Source organism: Tachypleus tridentatus, chromosome 10 (genome assembly GCF_004210375.1).
Source record: "Tachypleus tridentatus isolate NWPU-2018 chromosome 10, ASM421037v1, whole genome shotgun sequence".
Classification (NCBI taxonomy): Eukaryota; Metazoa; Arthropoda; class Merostomata; order Xiphosura; family Limulidae; genus Tachypleus; species Tachypleus tridentatus.
Window position 1 is genome coordinate 118,592,508 of NC_134834.1, and position 22,770 is coordinate 118,615,277.

The window sequence follows — 22,770 nt, forward strand, 5'->3', positions numbered from 1 at the left end:
TAACACTAGATGTTTACATGATTTTAGTTATAGAAACTTACACTAGATGTTTTACATGATTTTAGTTATAGAAACTTACACTAGATGTTTTACATGATTTTAGTTATAGAAACTTACACTAGATGTCTTTCATGATTTTAGTTATAGAAACTTACACTAGATGTTTTACACAGTTGTAGTTATAGCACTTTATAAGTTTTATTATAATATCTGTTAAAAAGCCTTAAGTCATGCGTTTTTAGTCTTACAGTAATGCTTTTTAGAGTCTTATAACAACTTGCAACACCTGATTGAAAATCCTATAACACCTTACAACAGTATATTCCAACTCTTATCACACCTTACGTCAAGCGTTCTTCAGAGTCATACGGTACCTTACAACATGTATTTTTGAAAATCTTATGATACCTTAAAATATTAAAAGATCTTTGTAGGATCTAGTAACACCTTAAACAGTGTTTTATCAAAACCTTATAACATTTCACAATATTGTTCTTTCAGTGTTATAACACCTTACAACAGTGTTGTTTAAACACTTATGAGCATGTTATTACCCAGGTTCAACATTATTCTCAGTCGAAAGGAATTTTCCCTAAATTCTTACTTTACTAAAACAAATAATATTTCGGATTTGGCTTCACAATAGATTACAGTATTTCAAAATTACTTTTAGCAGAATCTTATAAGCTCAACCGAGCATATAATTTTAGCTAGATTGCCACAACAGAAATTAATTAAAAGTCATTATTGATTTTGCCTGAACGAACACATACATTCAGTGCGAAAGAGAATAACCCAGTAAAAACTATAAAGAAATAGTTTACTCTGTTTTAAGATAATGTAAAATTACCTTACGAATCTTCTCTCACAATGGAACATTTCCTCCACAGAAGGTGAGGACCAGATGTTCTTCGAAATAAATGTCTTCTGATAGCTTTAAACATAAGATTTTCTGTAATTAAAGTGCAGTTTGGCGACAGATCTCCAGAGCCAATGGTTTGGTAATTTGTTGAGCAAAGTTTCCTTTTGTAAGACGACAGATGGCAATTTTTCATTAGAAATGCATTAACTTAGCCATAGCAATAAATTCATTGTGAGGTGTTTACCATGATTTAGTATACTGTGTATAAAAATACAGTCAGTGTAAAGAGTGTACCAGAGTAAGTATTAACTATGCTAATGACCATAGTCTTTAAGCGTGTACCAGGGTAAGTATTAACTATATTAATGACCATAGTCTCTAAGAGTATACCAGAGTAAGTATTAACTATACTAATGATCATAGTCTTTAAGAGTGTACCAGAGTAAGTATTAACTATACTAATGACCATAGTCTTTAAGAGTGTACCAGAGTAAGTATTAACTATACTAATGACCATAGTCTTTAAGAGTGTACCAGAGTAAGTATTAACTATTCTAATGACCATAGTCTTTAAGAGTGTACCAGAGTAAGTATTAACTATACTAATGACCATAGTCTTTGTGTATTTGTCTGACAAACTTCTTTAAAAAAAAACAAAAACTTTACCGAGTATCTGAGCCAAAGTGACTGACCTGTACAACTCTAAGGTGAAAATACTTCAAATAATGAATTTATATTCAGACAAAACTTTTCATACACGCCTTCCCTGAAACATAAACACTGTTACCTCTAAATCATTTAGGTTGAAAACCTAAACTGTAATTTTCTTTTATGTCCTTTTCATGCTTCTATACACACAACTCTCTCTCTCTCTTTATTCTGTAATTTTCACAGCAAAGATAGTATAAGTTTTACGTTTTCTTTGGAAATTACGTCACAGTAACTTTCTGGGAGAAGTAAATAGGGTTAACAATCTGTTTAACCGATTTTATCTGACAGTTGAATAAGAGTGGTTAAAACAGACTATTCTAAATAGATGGGATCCCTAACTATCTGAATAAGCATGGTTAAAACTGTTTATTTTAAACACATGAGATATTTAACGATCAGATTAAGTATGGTCAAAACTGTCTATTTTAAACAGATTAAATCACTAACTATCTATATTAGTATAGTTAAAACTGTCTACTTGAAACAGATGAGCTCACTAAATACCTTATAAGTATGAATAAAAACTGTATTTTTAACAGATGATATCACTATCTATTAGAATAAGGATGGTTAAAAATGTCTATTTTAAACAGATGAGATCACTAACAATCTGAAAAACTATGGTTAAAAGTATATATTTCAATAAATGAGATCATTTACTATTTGGATCAGTATTGATAAAAATGTCTGTTTTAGACAGATGAAAAACTAACTATCCTGATAATTATAGTTTAAAATATCTATTTTAAACATATGATATCATTAACTATCTCAATAACTATGATTAAAAAGGTATATTTTGAACATAGAAGATTATTAACTATCTGAATACTATGGCTAAAAATGTCTATTTTAAACAGATGATATCACTGAAAATCTGAAAAAGTGTGGTTACAAATCTGTATTTTAAACAGATGAGATTACTAGCTATACGACTAAGTGGGGCAAAACCTACTATTTTAAAGAGATAAGATTCATAAATACCTGAATAAGTATGGTTAAAACTTACTATTTTAAATATATGAGATCTCTTACAACCGGAATAAGTATGGTTAAAAATGTCTGTTTCAAATAGATGAGATCTCTTACAACCGGAATAAGTATGGTTAAAAATGTCTGTTTTAAATAGATGAGATCTCTTACAACCGGAATAAGTATGGTTAAAAATGTCTGTTTTAAATAGATGAGATCTCTTACAACCGGAATAAGTATGGTTAAAAATGTCTGTTTTAAATAGATGAGATCTCTTACAACCGGAATAAGTATGGTTAAAACTTACTATTTTAAATAGATGAGATCTCTTACAACCGGAATAAGTATGGTTAAAAATGTCTGTTTTAAATAGATGAGATCTCTTACAACCGGAATAAGTATGGTTAAAACTTACTATTTTAAATATATGAGATCTCTTACAACCGGAATAAGTATGGTTAAAATGTCTGTTTTAAATAGATGAGATCTCTTACAACCGGAATAAGTATGGTTAAAATGTCTGTTTTAAATAGATGAGATCTCTTACAACCGGAATAAGTATGGTTAAAAATGTCTGTTTTAAATAGATGAGATCTCTTACAACCGGAATAAGTATGGTTAAAACTTACTATTTTAAATAGATGAGATCTCTTACAACCGGAATAAGTATGGTTAAAACTTACTATTTTAAATAGATGAGATCTCTTACAACCGGAATAAGTATGGTTAAAAATGTCTGTTTTAAATAGATGAGATCTCTTACAACCGGAATAAGTATGGATAAAAATATCTATTTTCAACAGTTGAGATTACTTACTTTCAAAATTAATATGATTTCTCTTTTTAAACAGATGAGATCATAACTATCTCAAAACTGTAGTTAGAAATGTCTACTTGTAACAGATCAGATCATTAACTATCTCAATAAGTATGGTTAAAATGCCTATTTTAAACAGATGAGATCACTAACTCTCTAAATTAGTATTTTTAGAATACTATTTTGAACAGATGATATAACTAACTATCTGAATAAGTAAAGTTAAAATGTTTATTTTAAACAAAAATTATCACTAACTATTTAAATTAGTGAAGTTCAAGCTATTGATTTTAAACACGAGATCACTAACTATGTGAAAAAGCATGTTTAAAAGTGTTTATTTTAAGCAGATTAAATCGCTAGCTAACTAATTTTTTTCGTAAAAACATTCTATTTTAAACAGATGAACTCACTAACTACCAGAATAACTATGGGTAAAACTGTCTATTTCAAACAGATGAGATAACTACCTAAAGAATGTGGTTAAAACCTACTATTTTATATAGGTGAGATCTGCAACTATCTGAATTAGTGTGGTTGAAACCTTGTATTTTAAAGAAATAAGATCACTAACTATCTGAATAAGTATAGTTAAAATGGCTATTTTAAACAGATAAGGTCAATAACTCTCTGAATTAGAGTGGTTAAAACATTCTACTTTAAACAGATGAGATTACTAACTATCTGAATGAGTAATGTTTTTAATGTATATTTTTAATAGATGAGGTCACTGACTATAAATAAGTGTGGTTACAACTTACTATTTTAAGTAGGTTATATCACTAACTATGAATAAGTGTGGTTACAACTTACTATTTTAAGTAGGTTATATCACTAACTATGAATAAGTGTGGTTACAACTTACTATTTTAAGTAGGTGATATCACTAACTATGAATAAGTGTGGTTACAACTTACTATTTTAAGTAGGTGATATCACTAACTATGAATAAGTGTGGTTACAACTTACTATTTTAAGTAGGTTATATCACTAACTATGAATAAGTGTGGTTACAACTTACTATTTTAAGTAGGTGATATCACTAACTATGAATAAGTGTGGTTACAACTTACTATTTTAAGTAGGTAATATCACTAACTATGAATAAGTGTGGTTACAACTTACTATTTTAAGTAGGTGAGATCACTAACTATCTAAATTAGAGTGGTTAAAACTTACTATTTTTAACAGATGAGATCAGTTACAATCTGAAAAAGTGTAGTTAGAAATGTACTTTTTAAACAGATTAAACCATTAAATATCTAAATCAGTAAGGTTAAAAATGACTATTTCAAACAAATGAAATCATTAACTATCTGAACAACTGTGGTTAAAACCTATAATATTAAAAAGATGAGATCACTAACTACCAGAATAAGTATGGCTAAAACCTACTATTTTAAGTAGGTGAGATCTGCAACTATATGAAGAAGTGTGGTTAAAACCTACTATTTTAAGTAGGTGAGATCTGCAACTATATGAAGAAGTGTGGTTAAAACCTACTATTTAAAGTAGGTGAGATCTGCAACTATATGAAGAAGTGTGGTTAAAACCTACTATTTTAAACAAATAAGATCACTAAATAAGTAGGGTTAAAACGGTGCATTTTAAACAGATGACATCATTAACTATCTCAAGTGTACTTAGAAATGTCTATTTGAAACAGATGAAATCATTAATTATCTGAATAAGTAAGGTTAAAAATGTCTATTTTAAACAAAAATTATCACTAACTATTTAAATTAGTGGGGTCAAAGCTTTTGATTTCGAACAGATGAGATCACTAACTATCTGAATAAGAAAGTTTAAAAATGTCTATTTCAAACACATGAGATCACTAACTATGTGAAAAGGTATATTTAAAAATGTTTATTTTAAGCAGATTAAATAGCTAACTAACTAATTGTTTGGGTTAAAAATTCTACTTTAAACAGATGAGATTACTAACTATCTGAATAAGCAATGTTTTTAATGTATATTTTTAATAGATGAGGTCACTAACTATGAATAAGTGTAGTTACAACTTACTATTTTAAGTAGGTGATATCACTAACTATGAATAAGTGTGGTTACAACTTACTATTTTAAGTAGGTGATATCACTAACTATGAATAAGTGTGGTTACAACTTACTATTTTAAGTAGGTGAGATTTGCAACTATGAATAAGTGTGGTTACAACTTACTATTTTAAGTAGGTGAGATCTGCAACTATGAATAAGTGTGGTTACAACTTACTATTTTGAGTATGTGAGGTCACTAACTGTCTAAATTAGAGTAGTTAAAACAACACCCTTGTGCTAATTAACTGAAACAAATGATCATTTTACAATATTTTCAGCATGGCGGCCGGTGTAGGCTCGCTGGACCCGCTGATTTCCTTTAATAGTCATTTTTTCACACAGACGGCGTCATTAGCTGTGTTTTGCAGTACGGTCGATCTATTGTTGGGATATATGACGAAATTTTGAAAATATTACGTCATTCAAAATTGCGTTAGAAGGGCAAGGAGACCAGTCAAAAAACAACTTCTTACCAACTCAATGAAGAAAAGACGGTATCAATGGGGTCTGAAATACAAGAACTGGACGCAAGAACAATGTAGGAAGGTGTTATTCAGTGAGGAGACTCATTTCTTCGTACAGGGTCAAAGAAGTCTGCATGTTCGCAGATCCCCAGGTGAGAAACTTCGAGAATCTCACATCAATCAGTTCGTAAAACATCCCTTGAAGAAGATGTTTTGGGGCTTTTTCAGCTACTATGGCCTCGGAGGCTTACATATCGTAGAAGGTATGATGTGAGGACCACAGTACATCGAAGTGTTGCAGAGAAGAGTCGTTCCAGAATTGAAAAACAGATTTCCAGATGGATCTGGCATTTTTCAGATGGATCTGGCTCCGTGCCACACATTGAAACTTGTGAAGAATTTTATGACTACAACGCGAATAAAGGTGCTGGACTGGCCTGGAAACTCTCCAGACTTAAATCATGTTGAAAATCTTTGGGCGATTTGTAAAGAAAGACTTCGGGAAAAGACTGTACTACGAAAGGTAAGTTAATTGAGGCCATAATTGAGGTGTGGTACCGCGATCCAAAAATTAGTAAAGATTGCAGTCAACTCGTGGACTTGATACCAAAGCGGATTAATGATCTCCTGAAAAATAAAGGAGGTCATATCATGTATTAATTTGTGAGTAATTTTTGGATTCTCAGAAATAAAACGCAAAATATTTAAAAAATCGTAATTTTCCGTCTTGTTTCAATTAATTTGCACAAGAACGTATCTGTTTTAAACAGATGAGATCACTAACAATCTCAAAAAGGATAGTTAAGAATATCTATTTTGAGCAACTGAAATCACTAACTACCCTGATAAGTGTAGTTAAAAATGTGTATTTTAAACAGATGAGCTCATGAATTACCTGTTTAAGTATGGTAAAAACAGTCTATTTTAAACAAATGAGATCACTAACTGTCTACATTAGTGTGGTTAAAACTATCTATTTTAAACCGATTAGATTAGTTACAATCTGAAAAAGTGTGGTTAAAAATGTCCATTCTATACAGATGAAACCACTAAATATCTAAATCAGTAAGGTTAAAGATGACTATTTTGAACAGATGAGATCACTAACTATGTGAATAAGTAAGGTTAAAAATGTCTATTTTAAACACATAAGATTACTAACTATGTAAAAAAGTATGTTTAGAAATGTTTATTTTAAGAAGATTATATCGCAAACTAACTAATTTTGCAGGGTTAAAACATTGTACTTTAAACAGATGAGATCACTAACTATCTGAATAAGTAAGGTTTATAATGTCTATTTTAACAGATAATGTCACTAACTATGAATAAGTGTGGTTAAAACGTACTTTTTGAAAATGGTTAGATCATTAACTTACTGAATAAGTGTAATTAGAAATATATATTTTAAACAGAGGAATCACTAATTATCTAAAAGTAAGTTTAAAATGGCTTTTTTATACAGATTAGGTTATTAACTATCTGAATAAGTATAGTTAAAACTTTCTATTTTAAGTTGGAGAGATCTCCAACTATCTAAATTAAAGTGGTTATGATTGTCTATTTTAAACAGATGACATCACTAGCTATCTGAATAAGTGTAGTTAGAACTTCCAATGCTAAACAAATGACATCACTAACTATCTCAATAAGTGTAGTTAGAACTTCCAATGTTAAACAGATGATATCACTAGCTACCTGAATAAGTGTAGTTAGAACTTCCAATGTTAAACAGATGACACCACTAGCAATCTGAATAAGTGTAGTTAGAACTTCCAATGCTAAACAGATGACATCACTAGCTACCTGAATACGTGTACTTAGAACTTCCAATGTTAAACAGATGACATCACTAGCTATCTGAATAAGTGTAGTTAGAACTTCCAATGTTAAACAGATGACATCACTAGCTATCTGAATAAGTGTATTTAGAACTTCCAATTTTAAACAGATGACATCACTAGCTATCTGAATAAGTGTAGTTAGAACTTCCAATGTTAAACAGATGACATCACTAGCTATCTGAATAAGTGTATTTAGAACTTCCAATGTTAAACAGATGACACCACTAGCAATCTGAATAAGTGTAGTTAGAACTTTCAATGCTAAACAGATGACATCACTAGCTACCTGAATACGTGTAGTTAGAACTTCCAATGTTAAACAGATGACATCACTAGCTATCTGAATAAGTGTATTTAGAACTTCCAATGTTAAACAGATGACACCACTAGCAATCTGAATAAGTGTAGTTAGAACTTTCAATGCTAAACAGATGACATCACTAGCTACCTGAATACGTGTAGTTAGAACTTCCAATGTTAAACAGATGACATCACTAGCTATCTGAATAAGTGTAGTTAGAACTTCCAATGTTAAACAGATGACACAACTAGCAATCTGAATAAGTGTAGTTAGAACTTCCAATGTTAAACAGATGACATCACTAGCGACCTGAATACGTGTAGTTAGAACTTCCAATGTTAAACAGATGACATCACTAGCTATCTGAATAAGTGTATTTAGAACTTCCAATGTTAAACAGATGACACCACTAGCAATCTGAATAAGTGTAGTTAGAACTTCCAATGTTAAACAGATGACATCACTAACTATCTCAATAAGTGTAGTTAGAACTTTCAATGTTAAACAGATGACATCACTAGCTACCTGAATAAGTGTAGTTAGAACTTCCAATGCTAAACAGATGACATCACCAGCTACCTGAATACGTGTAGTTAGAACTTCCAATGTTAAACAGATGACATCACTAGCGACCTGAATAAGTGTAGTTAGAACTTCCAATTTTAAACAGATGACATCATTAACTATCTAAATTAGTATGATTAAAATGTCTCTTTTAAACAGATGAGATCAGTAACTACCTAAATTAGTGTGGTTAAAACTTTCTATTTTAAACATATGATATTACTAACTTTCAAAAATTGTTTAGTGAGTACATAATACCATAACAACACAGTATCAAGACCTAGATAACCCAACACTGTGTTATACAATACACAATACCATAAACAACACAGTATCAAGTCCTAGACAACCCAATACTGTTTTAGTCAGTTTACATTACCATATACATCACAGTGTCAAGACATAGACAATTCAACACCGTTTTAGTCAGTACCCAATACCATGAACAACTCAGTATCAAGACCTAGACAGCCCAACACTGTGTTATACAATACATAATACCATAAACAACACAGTATCAAGACCTAGACAACCCAACACTGTGTTATACAATACACAATACAATAAACAACACAGTATCGAGTCCTAGACAACCCAATACTGTTTTAGTCAGTTTACGTTACCATAAACATCACAGTATCAAGACCTAGACAATTCAACACCGTTTTAGTCAGTACCAAATACCATAAACATCACAGTATCAAGACCTAGACAATTCAACACCGTTTTAGTCAGTACCAAATACCATAAACATCACAGTATCAAGACCTAGACAATTCAACACCGTTTTAGTCAGTACCAAATACCATAAACATCACAGTATCAAGACCTGGACAATTCAATACCGTTTTAGTCAGTACCCAATACCATGAACAACATAGTATCAAGACCTAGACAACCCAACACTGTGTTATACAATACACAATACTATAAACAACACAGTATCAAGACCTAGACAACCCAATACTGTTTTAGTCAGTACACGATACAGTATTATTTTGAACAAATAATAAGTTGTTTTTGATTAGAATATTAATAGTTAACATTAATTTCATGAATGACATTCCAACCAGATTGTTTCACATCAAGTAATTAATGTATTTATTACATAAAAAGGACAATAGTTTAAAACATGAAGTATATTACTTCATGTAATGTTCCCTACCTTTTAAACTCACCACAGTGAATGTTTCCACATCTGAAACAGAAGCAGTGAAAACGTTAGATATGTCATGATGCAAGGATTCAATTCACTTGAAACTTTCTGGTTTAATGTGTCCAAAGGTGATCCACGCAATCTATAAGTGGACAAGATTTAATTGAAAATGGTCATTAGAGACGGACGTAAGACTCATCAATCTAGCTTCACTTGAGTTTCTATCAATCTATCACTGTCTGATTTGTAAGGAAAGCCAAAACTGAAGCTAGACGACAAGTGGTTGTTTATACATTTCCAAAGTACAAAACAAAACTTTTAAAGATTTATCTTGTCGTCTCAGTTTTATTATAGTCAGCACTCTACTTGATTAATGACCTTTGCGGACGGTGCTTTAACCGAAAAATTACTTTTCTAACAAAATCAATGTTTCCAAAACCAATAACAATAAAACTTTTTTTTATCTAAGACAAACTGTTCAAAAATGTTTTTAGATATTTCACTCCGTTCAAGAAGAGCACGTCATTGTTATATGTAACTAAACAATCAAGTTTAATCTTAACTACAGTAAACAGTATATATAGTAACCTTAACAATGAAGTTTAATCATAACTACAGTAAACAGTATATATAGTAACCTTAACAATCAAGTTTAATCTTAACTACAGTAAACAGTATATATAGTAACCTTAACAATGAAGTTTAATCTTGACTACAGTAAACAGTATATATAGTAACCTTAACAATGAAGTTTAATCTTAACTACAGTAAACAGTATATATAGTAACCTTAACAATGAAGTTTAATCATAACTACAGTAAACAGTATATAAAGCAACCTCAACAATGAAGTTTAATCTTAACTATAGTAAACAGAATATATTGTAACCTTAACAATGAAGTTTAATCTTAACTACAGTGAACAGTATATATAGTAACCTTAACAATGAAGTTTAATCTTGACTACAGTAAACAGTATATATAGTAACCTTAACAATGAAGTTTAATCTTGACTACAGTGAACAGTATATATAGTAACCTTAACAATGAAGTTTAATCTTGACTACAGTAAACAGTATATATAGTAACCTTAACAATGAAGTTTAATCTTGACTACAGTAAACAGTATATATAGTAACCTTAACAATGAAGTTTAATCTTGACTACAGTAAACAGTATATATAGTAACTTTAACAATCAAGTTTAATTTTAACTACAGTAAACAGTATATATAGTAACCTTAACAATGAAGTTTAATCTTGACTACAGTAAACAGTATATATAGTAACCTTAACAATCAAGTTTAATCTTAACTACAGTTAACAGTATATATAGTAACCTTAACAATCAAGTTTAATCTTGACTACAGTAAACAGTATATATAGTAACCTTAACAATCAAGTTTAATCTTAACTACAGTAAACGGTATATATAGTAACCTTAACAATCAAGTTTAATCTTAACTACAGTAAACAGTATATATAGTAACCTTAACAATCAAGTTTAATCTTCACTACAGTAAACAGTATATATAGTAACCTTAACAATCAAGTTTAATCTTAACTACAGTTAACAGTATATATAGTAACCTTAACAATCAAGTTTAATCTTGACTACAGTAAACAGTATATATAGTAACCTTAACAATCAAGTTTAATCTTAACTACAGTAAACAGTATATATAGTAACCTTAACAATCAAGTTTAATCTTAACTACAGTAAACAGTATATATAGTAACCTTAACAATCAAGTTTAATCTTAACTACAGTAATCAGTATATATAGTAACCTTAACAATGAAGTTTAATCTTGACTACAGTAAACAATATATATAGTAACCTTAACAATCAAGTTTAATCTTGACTACAGTAAACAGTATATATAGTAACCTTAACAATCAAGTTTAATCTTAACTACAGTGAACAGTATATATAGTAACCTTAACAATGAAGTTTAATCTTAACTACAGTAAACAGTATATATAGTAACCTTAACAATCAAGTTTAATCTTAACTACAGTAAACAGTATATATAGCAACCTCAACAATGAAGTTTAATCTTAACTATAGTAAACAGTATATATTGTAACCTTAACAATGAAGTTTAATCTTGACTACAGTAAACAGTATATATAGTAACCTTAACAATGAAGTTTAATTTTGACTACAGTAAACAGTATATATAGTAACCTTAACAATGAAGTTTAATCTTGACTACAGTAAAAGTATATATAGTAACCTTAACAATCAAGTTTAATCTTAACTACAGTTAACAATATATATAGTAACCTTAACAATCAAGTTTAATCTTGACTACAGTAAACAGTATATATAGTAACCTTAACAATGAAGTTTAATCTTGACTACAGTAAACAGTATATATAGTAACCTTAACAATCAAGTTTAATCTTAACTACAGTTAACAGTATATATAGTAACCTTAACAATCAAGTTTAATCTTGACTACAGTAAACAGTATATATAGTAACCTTAACAATCAAGTTTAATCTTAACTACAGTAAACGGTATATATAGTAACCTTAACAATCAAGTTTAATCTTAACTACAGTAAACAGTATATATAGTAACCTTAACAATCAAGTTTAATCTTCACTACAGTAAACAGTATATATAGTAACCTTAACAATCAAGTTTAATCTTAACTACAGTTAACAGTATATATAGTAACCTTAACAATCAAGTTTAATCTTGACTACAGTAAACAGTATATATAGTAACCTTAACAATCAAGTTTAATCTTAACTACAGTAAACAGTATATATAGTAACCTTCACAATCAAGTTTAATCTTAACTACAGTAAACAGTATATATAGTAACCTTAACAATCAAGTTTAATCTTGACTACAGTAAACAGTATATATAGTAACCTTAACAATCAAGTTTAATCTTAACTACAGTGAACAGTATATATAGTAACCTTAACAATGAAGTTTAATCTTAACTACAGTAAACAGTATATATAGTAACCTTAACAATCAAGTTTAATCTTAACTACAGTAAACAGTATATATAGCAACCTCAACAATGAAGTTTAATCTTAACTATAGTAAACAGTATATATTGTAACCTTAACAATGAAGTTTAATCTTAACTACAGTGAACAGTATATATAGTAACCTTAACAATGAAGTTTAATCTTGACTACAGTAAACAGTATATATAGTAACCTTAACAATGAAGTTTAATCTTGACTACAGTGAACAGTATATATAGTAACCTTAACAATGAAGTTTAATCTTGACTACAGTAAACAGTATATATAGTAACCTTAACAATGAAGTTTAATCTTGACTACAGTAAACAGTATATATAGTAACCTTAACAATGAAGTTTAATCTTGACTACAGTAAACAGTATATATAGTAACCTTAACAATGAAGTTTAATTTTGACTACAGTGAACAGTATATATAGTAACCTTAACAATGAAGTTTAATCTTGACTACAGTAAAGAGTATATATAGTAACCTTAACAATCAAGTTTAATCTTAACTACAGTTAACAATATATATAGTAACCTTAACAATCAAGTTTAATCTTGACTACAGTAAACAGTATATATAGTAACCTTAACAATCAAGTTTAATCTTAACTACAGTAAACAGTATATATAGTAACCTTAACAATCAAGTTTAATCTTAACTACAGTAAACAGTATATATAGTAACCTTAACAATCAAGTTTAATCTTAACTACAGTTAACAGTATATATAGTAACCTTAACAATCAAGTTTATTCTTGACTAAAGTAAACAGTATATATAGTAACCTTAACAATCAAGTTTAATCTTAACTACAGTAAACAGTATATATAGTAACCTTAACAATCAAATTTAATCTTAACTACAGTAAACAGTATATATAGTAACCTTAACAATCAAGTTTAATCTTAACTACAGTAATCAGTATATATAGTAACCTTAACAATGAAGTTTAATCTTAACTACAGTAAAGAGTATATATAGTAACCTTAACAATGAAGTTTAATCATAACTACAGTAAACAGTATATAAAGCAACCTCAACAATGAAGTTTAATCTTAACTATAGTAAACAGTATATATTATAACCTTAACAATGAAGTTTAATCTTAACTACAGTGAACAGTATATATAGTAACCTTAACAATGAAGTTTAATCTTGACTACAGTAAACAGTATATATAGTAACCTTAACAATGAAGTTTAATATTGACTACAGTGAACAGTATATATAGTAACCTTAACAATGAAGTTTAATCTTGACTACAGTAAACAGTATATATAGTAAACTTAACAATGAAGTTTAATCTTGACTACAGTAAACAGTATATATAGTAACCTTAACAATCAAGTTTAATTTTAACTACAGTAAACAGTATATATAGTAACCTTAACAATGAAGTTTAATCTTGACTACAGTAAACAGTATATATAGTAACCTTAACAATGAAGTTTAATCTTCACTACAGTAAACAGTATATATAGTAACCTTAACAATGAAATTTAATCTTAACTACAGTGAACAGTATATATAGTAACCTTAACAATGAAGTTTAATCTTGACTACAGTAAACTGTATATATAGTAACCTTAACAATGAAGTTTAATTTTAACTACAGTAAACAGTATATATAGTAACCTTAACAATGAAGTTTAATCTTGACTACAGCAAACAGTATATATAGTAACTTTAACAATGAAGTTTAATCTTAACTACAGTTAACAGTATATATAGTAACCTTAACAATCAAGTTTAATCTTGACTACAGTAAACAGTATATATAGTAACCTTAACAATCAAGTTTAATCTTAACTACAGTAAACAGTATATATAGTAACCTTAACAATCAAGTTTAATCTTAACTACAGTAAACAGTATATATAGTAACCTTAACAATCAAGTTTAATCTTAACTACAGTAATCAGTATATATAGTAACCTTAACAATGAAGTTTAATCTTAACTACAGTAAAGAGTATATATAGTAACCTTAACAATGAAGTTTAATCATAACTACAGTAAACAGTATATAAAGCAACCTCAACAATGAAGTTTAATCTTAACTATAGTAAACAGTATATATTATAACCTTAACAATGAAGTTTAATCTTAACTACAGTGAACAGTATATATAGTAACCTTAACAATGAAGTTTAATCTTGACTACAGTAAACAGTATATATAGTAACCTTAACAATGAAGTTTAATATTGACTACAGTGAACAGTATATATAGTAACCTTAACAATGAAGTTTAATCTTGACTACAGTAAACAGTATATATAGTAACCTTAACAATGAAGTTTAATCTTGACTACAGTAAACAGTATATATAGTAACCTTAACAATGAAGTTTAATCTTGACTACAGTAAACAGTATATATAGTAACCTTAACAATCAAGTTTAATTTTAACTACAGTAAACAGTATATATAGTAACCTTAACAATGAAGTTTAATCTTGACTACAGTAAACAGTATATATAGTAACCTTAACAATGAAGTTTAATCTTCACTACAGTAAACAGTATATATAGTAACCTTAACAATGAAATTTAATCTTAACTACAGTGAACAGTATATATAGTAACCTTAACAATGAAGTTTAATCTTGACTACAGTAAACTGTATATATAGTAACCTTAACAATGAAGTTTAATTTTAACTACAGTAAACAGTATATATAGTAACCTTAACAATGAAGTTTAATCTTGACTACAGCAAACAGTATATATAGTAACTTTAACAATGAAGTTTAATCTTAACTACAGTTAACAGTATATATAGTAACCTTAACAATCAAGTTTAATCTTGACTACAGTAAACAATATATATAGTAACCTTAACAATCAAGTTTAATCTTAACTACAGTAAACAGTATATATAGTAACCTTAACAATCAAGTTTAATCTTGACTACAGTAAACAATATATATAGTAACCTTAACAATCAAGTTTAATCTTGACTACAGTGAACAGTATATATAGTAACCTTAACAATGAAGTTTAATCTTGACTACAGTAAACAGTATATATAGTAACCTTAACAATGAAGTTTAATCTTGACTACAGTAAACAGTATATATAGTAACCTTAACAATGAAGTTTAATCTTGACTTAGTAAACAAGTATAAGGTATATGTAACATTAAAAATCGAGTTTAAACTTAACTAGAGTAAACAAGTGTACCATCCATATATGTAAACTTCACAATTAACTTTAACTTCAGTAAACAGTTATACTGTATATGTAATTTTAACCACCAAGTTTAATATAAATTATAATAAACACACATACTCAATACGTAACGTTAGCAATCATGTTTAACCTTAACAATAATGAGCAAATATTCTATATGAGTAACCTTAAGAATCAAGTTTAATATTAACTGGTAAACAGATATACTGTATATGTAACCTCACCAATCTAGTTTAATCCTAACGTCAGTAAATACGTATACTGTATATGTAACCTCACCAATCTAGTTTAATCCTAACGTCAGTAAATACGTATACTGTATATGTAACCTCACCAATCTAGTTTAATCCTAACATCAGTAAATACGTATACTGTATATGTAACCTCACCAATCAAGTTTAATCTAACGTCAGTAAATACGTATACTGTGTATGTAACCTCACCAATCTAGTTTAATCCTAACGTCAGTAAATACGTATACTGTATATGTAACCTCACCAATCAAGTTTAATCCTAACGTCAGTAAATACGTATACTGTATATGTAACCTCACCAATCTAGTTTAATCTAACGTCAGTAAATACGTATACTGTATATGTAACCTCACCAATCTAGTTTAATCTTAACGTCAGTAAATACGTATACTGTATATGTAACCTCACCAATCTAGTTTAATCCTAACGTCAGTAAATACGCATACTGTATATGTAACCTCACCAATCTAGTTTAATCCTAACGTCAGTAAATACGCATACTGTATATGTAACCTCACCAATCTAGTTTAATCCTAACGTCAGTAAATACGTATACTGTATATGTAACCTCACCAATCTAGTTTAATCCTAACGTCAGTAAATACGCATACTGTATATGTAACCTCACCAATCTAGTTTAATCCTAACGTCAGTAAATACGCATACTGTATATGTAACCTCACCAATCTAGTTTAATCCTAACGTCAGTAAATACGTATACTGTATATGTAACCTCACCAATCTAGTTTAATCCTAACATCAGTAAATACGTATACTGTGTATGTAATCTTTACCATCAAGTTTAATCTCAACTTCAAGACACAAATGTACTGATATGTAACCTTAAATATAAATTTTAATCTTAACTTCAGTAAACAGATATACTTTATGTGTGACCTTAACAATCATGTTTAATTTTAACAATGGTAAACAGAAATACTGCATATGTAACGTTAACAATGTAGTTTAATCTTAACTACAGTATATAAAAATAACCTAAACTCTGTGTTATTTAAAAACATAGAAAGAAAACACTATGTCATGTATACGAGCAGATTCATAGAATCGATAAAACATGGTGAATGTGTTTGAGTCAGAAATAAATTCATTAAGTTGAGGATATCAAAAGCTGACTGGTTTGTCACTAGTGTATGTACTTCGTCACACGTCACATCATCAAGTCGTGTTATACCAGATTTCCAAATGATTAAACTAACATTTCCATATTTTTGGAAAAGTACTTTCATATATTTTCATTGTTTCTGACTGTCGGAGACAGTTTAATTTGCTCGGATTTTAATAGGGATGTCATATCTTCACGGCCCGTCATCAGACAATAGAGCGAAAGGAAGCGCCGTTTTACATGTAATCACTCCACGAATGTGCAGTGATATATCCTGTCATTACAATCTGTCTCTTTCCGTTTTATTAAGCCTACAGTTTAGGTTTAACAAGTAAGCTCTTTCTTACTAAAATTCCATCATTATTTATGTTATTATAAACCTTTGCAATTTCGGAAACACCAAGTTATCCTTATGAAAACACTCATGCTTCTTACGTCATAAAACTTTCAGAGATTTCAGTATTTAGAATTATTAGTAGTTTATTTGACAACAAGGATTTGTTTATTAATTTTTTTTTTTAAAAATATTTTTAATAAAGATTCACTCAACAAAATATGTTCAATAATAATTCAATGAACATGGATTTCCTTTCGGTGTGAAATTTCTGTACGTGGTGAGGGTACCTCCCAGGGAAGGTTCTGCTTTTTCAGTTTACCTCCTCTGGGATCTAAACATCCACCCACGTGTTTGCCGTGTGTGAAAAGTTTTTAAGGGGATGTGAAAATGATTGTGATTTAGGGGTCCAACCCTAACTACCACTTTTCATTGAATTGCTGCAGACAGAATGTTCTTTGGGGGTTCCCCAGAATCTGTTGTGTGGTCCACTTGAGCTAGGGTCAACTAAGTATCAGTGTTGAACTTTCTCAACAGATGTTATGAACTATTTTACCTGGTGTTTGTATATAGTGCTCGTGAAACCCTGACGTTGCTGCACTGTCTTTGTCTAGCACTGGGGTGTCTTCCCTCGTATGGCTCCATGGTGGGTGGGTTCAATAAGCACCAAAACATTCTTTTATTATGGATTCCCAAATAAAAACTCTCTTTATTATGGATATTCCAATTAAAAATCTTAATAAAGTAGTAAAAGAAACAGTCCATAGTTAAAAGACCACGTCTTGAAGATTCTGAGCAGCAATCTTTAACATCTGTAACACCTGTACCTCGTGTTGTAATATAACATTCTCTTTCAGACAAACCTTTAGGGCAAATGTTTTCCTTTTTTATTCGGAAGAAACTAAAGGGACTTGCTGGCTCTCCTAAGTCAATCAAAATGCTATATTCTGGTGATATATTGGTGGAAACTTCCACTCTTAAAGACAGTGAACTCCTCTTGCATTCAAAGGTGATTGGAGATATATTCATTGAGGTTACACCTCATGCTACTTTGAATTCATCACAAGGAGTTATTGTTGAGAGGAATTTGAAGAACATCCCCGAATCAAAATCCTCGCTGGTTTCTCCACCCAAGGATTTTCTGCATTAAAGCGTATCTCCATTCGCAATGATGGAATTATAATGCCGACAAATGTCCTCATTCTGACATTTACATCATCGCGTCCATGTATCACCATTAAGGCAGGTTATATTAATTGTAAGGTACAACCACATATTTTTCATCCTCCTAAAGTTTAAATCACCATATCCACCTGCCACCATTAAGGAAGGTCATCTTAATTTCAAGATACGGCCATACATTCCAAACCCTCTCAGATGTTTCCAATTTCAGCGATTCAGTCACTTAAAGGCATCATGTCTTGGTTCCTTGACATATGCTCATTTCGGTGGCTCAGAAGATATTTTGGTGGAAACATCGTTACCTCAACACACAAAACTCATCTTGAAGTCAAAGATCATGTGGGATATACCCATTGAGGTTACTCCCCATGCAAGTTTGAATTATTCCAGATGAGTTATAGTTGGGATGGAGATCCTCGCTTGTTTCTCCAATCAAGGTGTTTCTGCAGTGCACCATATTTCCACTCAGAAGGACAGAATTACCTACAAATGTACTTATTTTGACGTTTAATCACCACGTTCACCTCCCACTATCAAGGCAGGATACTTACATTGTAAGGTATAGCCATATATTCCTAACCCTCTTTGATGTTTCTACTACCAGCAGTTCAGACATTCAAAGATCTCTTGCCATGGATGTTTAACGTTTGCTCATTGTGGTAGCAAAGACCAAGATGCCATCAATTGCAATGGCTCTCACCCCTCTTACTTTCTTTCCTGCCCAAGAAAGATAGAGGAAAAAGAGGTACAGCGATTGAAAACTGTTCACGACATTTCTTACCCCGAGGCTCGAAAGTTATTGTCCACCACACCATTTTGGATGTATACTGTTGTACTCCGTTTTACAACTACAGTGGAAGTGCAGAAGGATCCTTTCGTGTCTCCAACAGAGCCATTCTTCAACTATGTGAAGAGGTTTCTGCCATTTGTGGTTAAAAGAGTAGACGAGTCAACGTCTACTCCAATTCTGTACCCACCAATCATTCCAGTGACAGCTCAGTACCGTCTTCTAGCTGCTTCAGAGATAGAAATTACCGTCTTCTAGTTGCTCCAGAGATAGAAAGTGCCGTCTTCAAGTTGCTCCAGAGATAGAAAGTACCATCTTCTATTTGCCAAACACCTTTCGAACCATTCTTCCATTCCCATTTATAAAGATGGTTCAAAATCAGGTGACTGTGTGGACTCTGCCATGGTTTGTTGTGATTTGGTGGCTACACACAGGATCCCCTGTACATATTCTGTGTTCACTACTGAATTGTACGCCGTTTCTCTCGCCCTGGATCACATAGAAGTTATGTAGTACACAAACTGTACTATTGATACAGACTCACTTAGTTCTGTACTGACCATGGAATCGCTACACGTTTGTTCTCACACTGTTCTTGCCGAAATTCAAAACCGTCTGGCCCATTTCACTTAACTACTTCTGTCCAGTTTTTTCTGGATACCAGTTCACTGCATCTAAGTCCGTCTGCTTTGGTGCTATCATCGTCATGTCTGTTCTATACATAGACTACAGTCCACTATTCGAGATTTGTATCGGCTCCAGTTTTTTCAGATCAAATATTCTACTGGACTTTAGCCATCTTGCTTCCTATACCCATTGGTCACAATTTTATAACTCATCGTTTTCTTATGTCTTGGAATGATGAGCCATTGTGTGATCTGTGTGACACTAAAGTCACAGCAGCCCACATTTTACAATCCTGCCGTTGTTACAAGCATAAGAAACGGCACAATTTTACAAATATTTTGACAGGGGTTCACCCTTCATGTTGGACAGCGTCAGTGACGATCGTGACACTGTCAACTTCACTTGTGTGATTAAATATTTAAGGGCCATTGTCCTGTTCAATTTTATTTAAGTTTTTAATTAGTAAATTGGGTTTCTTTTTATTTTAACACGATGTATTTTTACGTAACTTAATAATTTTACTATTAGTTTTTTAAATTTTTACTGGTTGTATGGTGCATATAGCCCAGCTGCTTTGCGCCAATAAACGTCAAACAACCAACAACCAACCAATCAACAATCATTCACCTAATAAGGACAGGGCTCAATAATGATTCACTCATAAAGGATTTGTTTGACAAAGATTCATACAAAATGATTCACTCGAAAAGGGCATGTTCAACAATAATTCATTTAAAAATGATTAATTAATAAAGATTCATTCAGAAATATTTTTAAGTGAGTTATTGACTCAACAACTAATTTGGTCAATAGTAATTCACTCAACAAGGGTTAGTTCAATAACGATTTCATCATTAACTCAATCCATGTTAGTAATCCTTACAGAATTAACCAGATACACTTTCTACAAAATAATATCATTTAGGTAATGAGATAATACAAAATACATTAGGAAAAGATTACTACTATCAGAGAACCACAGAATGTACTGGTCAACATAGAATTATTTATTAAACACTACAAGTAGAAAACCACATAATAACATGGAATTATGTAACACTACGATCAAAGAATCACAGAATGTACTGATTAACGTATAATTATTGAACACTACAAGCAGAGAACCACAGAATGTACTGATTTACATGGAGTTGTATAACACTACAGGAAGAGGACCACAGAATGTACTGATTAACGTATAATTATTGAACACTACAAGCAGAGAACCACAGAATGTACTGATTTACATGGAGTTGTATAACACTACAGGAAGAGGACCACAGAATGTACTGTTTTACATGGAGTTGTATAACACTACAGGAAGAGAACCACAGAATGTACTGTTTTACATGAAGTTGTATAACACTACAGGAAGAGGACCACAGAATGTACTGTTTTACATAGAGTTGTATAACACTACAGGAAGAGAACCACAGAATGTACTGATTTACATGGAGTTGTATAACACTACAGGAAGAGGACCACAGAATGTACTGTTTTACATGAAGTTGTATAACACTACAGGAAGAGAACCACAGAATGTACTGTTTTACATGAAGTTGTATAACACTACAGGAAGAGGACCACAGAATGTACTGTTTTACATAGAGTTGTATAACACTACAGGAAGAGAACCACAGAATGTACTGATTTACATGGAGTTGTATAACACTACAAGAAAATAACCACAGAAAGTTCTGATTATCAGAGAATTGTGGAACACCACAGGCGAACAAACCAAAAAATATACTGAGTTACATGAAATTATTAAACAATACAAGAAGAAAATCACAAAATGTACTTATTAACACTGAGTTATTGAGCATTACAGATAGAGAATCACTGAATCTACTGATTCACATTGAAGTGTAGAACACTACAGAAAGAGAACCACAAAATGTACTTATTAACACTCAGTTATTGAGCATTACAGACAGAGAATCACTGAATCTACTGATTCACATTGAAGTGTAGAACACTACAGAAAGAGAACCACAGAATGTATTAATTAAAACGGAATTATGGACAAGTACCACAGTAACTAGGCAACGTTATATAACAGTTATTGTGTAGGATCAAGTAGACAATATTATCGACAAGTTAAGTGACACACATCTCTGGTTTAAAACTTGAGAAACGACAAACACTCCGACTTTTGTCACACTTATTCTTCTCACTCCAGTAGTCTCCTTGAAATAAGAGACCAACTGAAAGAAGGCCCGTGAAATTTATGTGACAAAGAGGCAATCACCCGACTATCCAGAGCAGCTGGTTCCCCACACGTGACGAGCGTTTAAAGAGAGTAAAAGTACATTTCTCTTCTGGTATTTTCCTTGCTCGTAGCCACTGAATTTCCGCCAAACCTTCTTCCCACATTGTACCAGGTGGCGTTAATGTCTCAGCCAGAAATGTTTTCTCCTTGATTCATTTTGTTTTCGAAACAACACTCGCAGAATAAAAGGTGTTTCCATCCAATATCTTTGTGATGTATATATTAGCAGTTACCAAACGTTTCTAT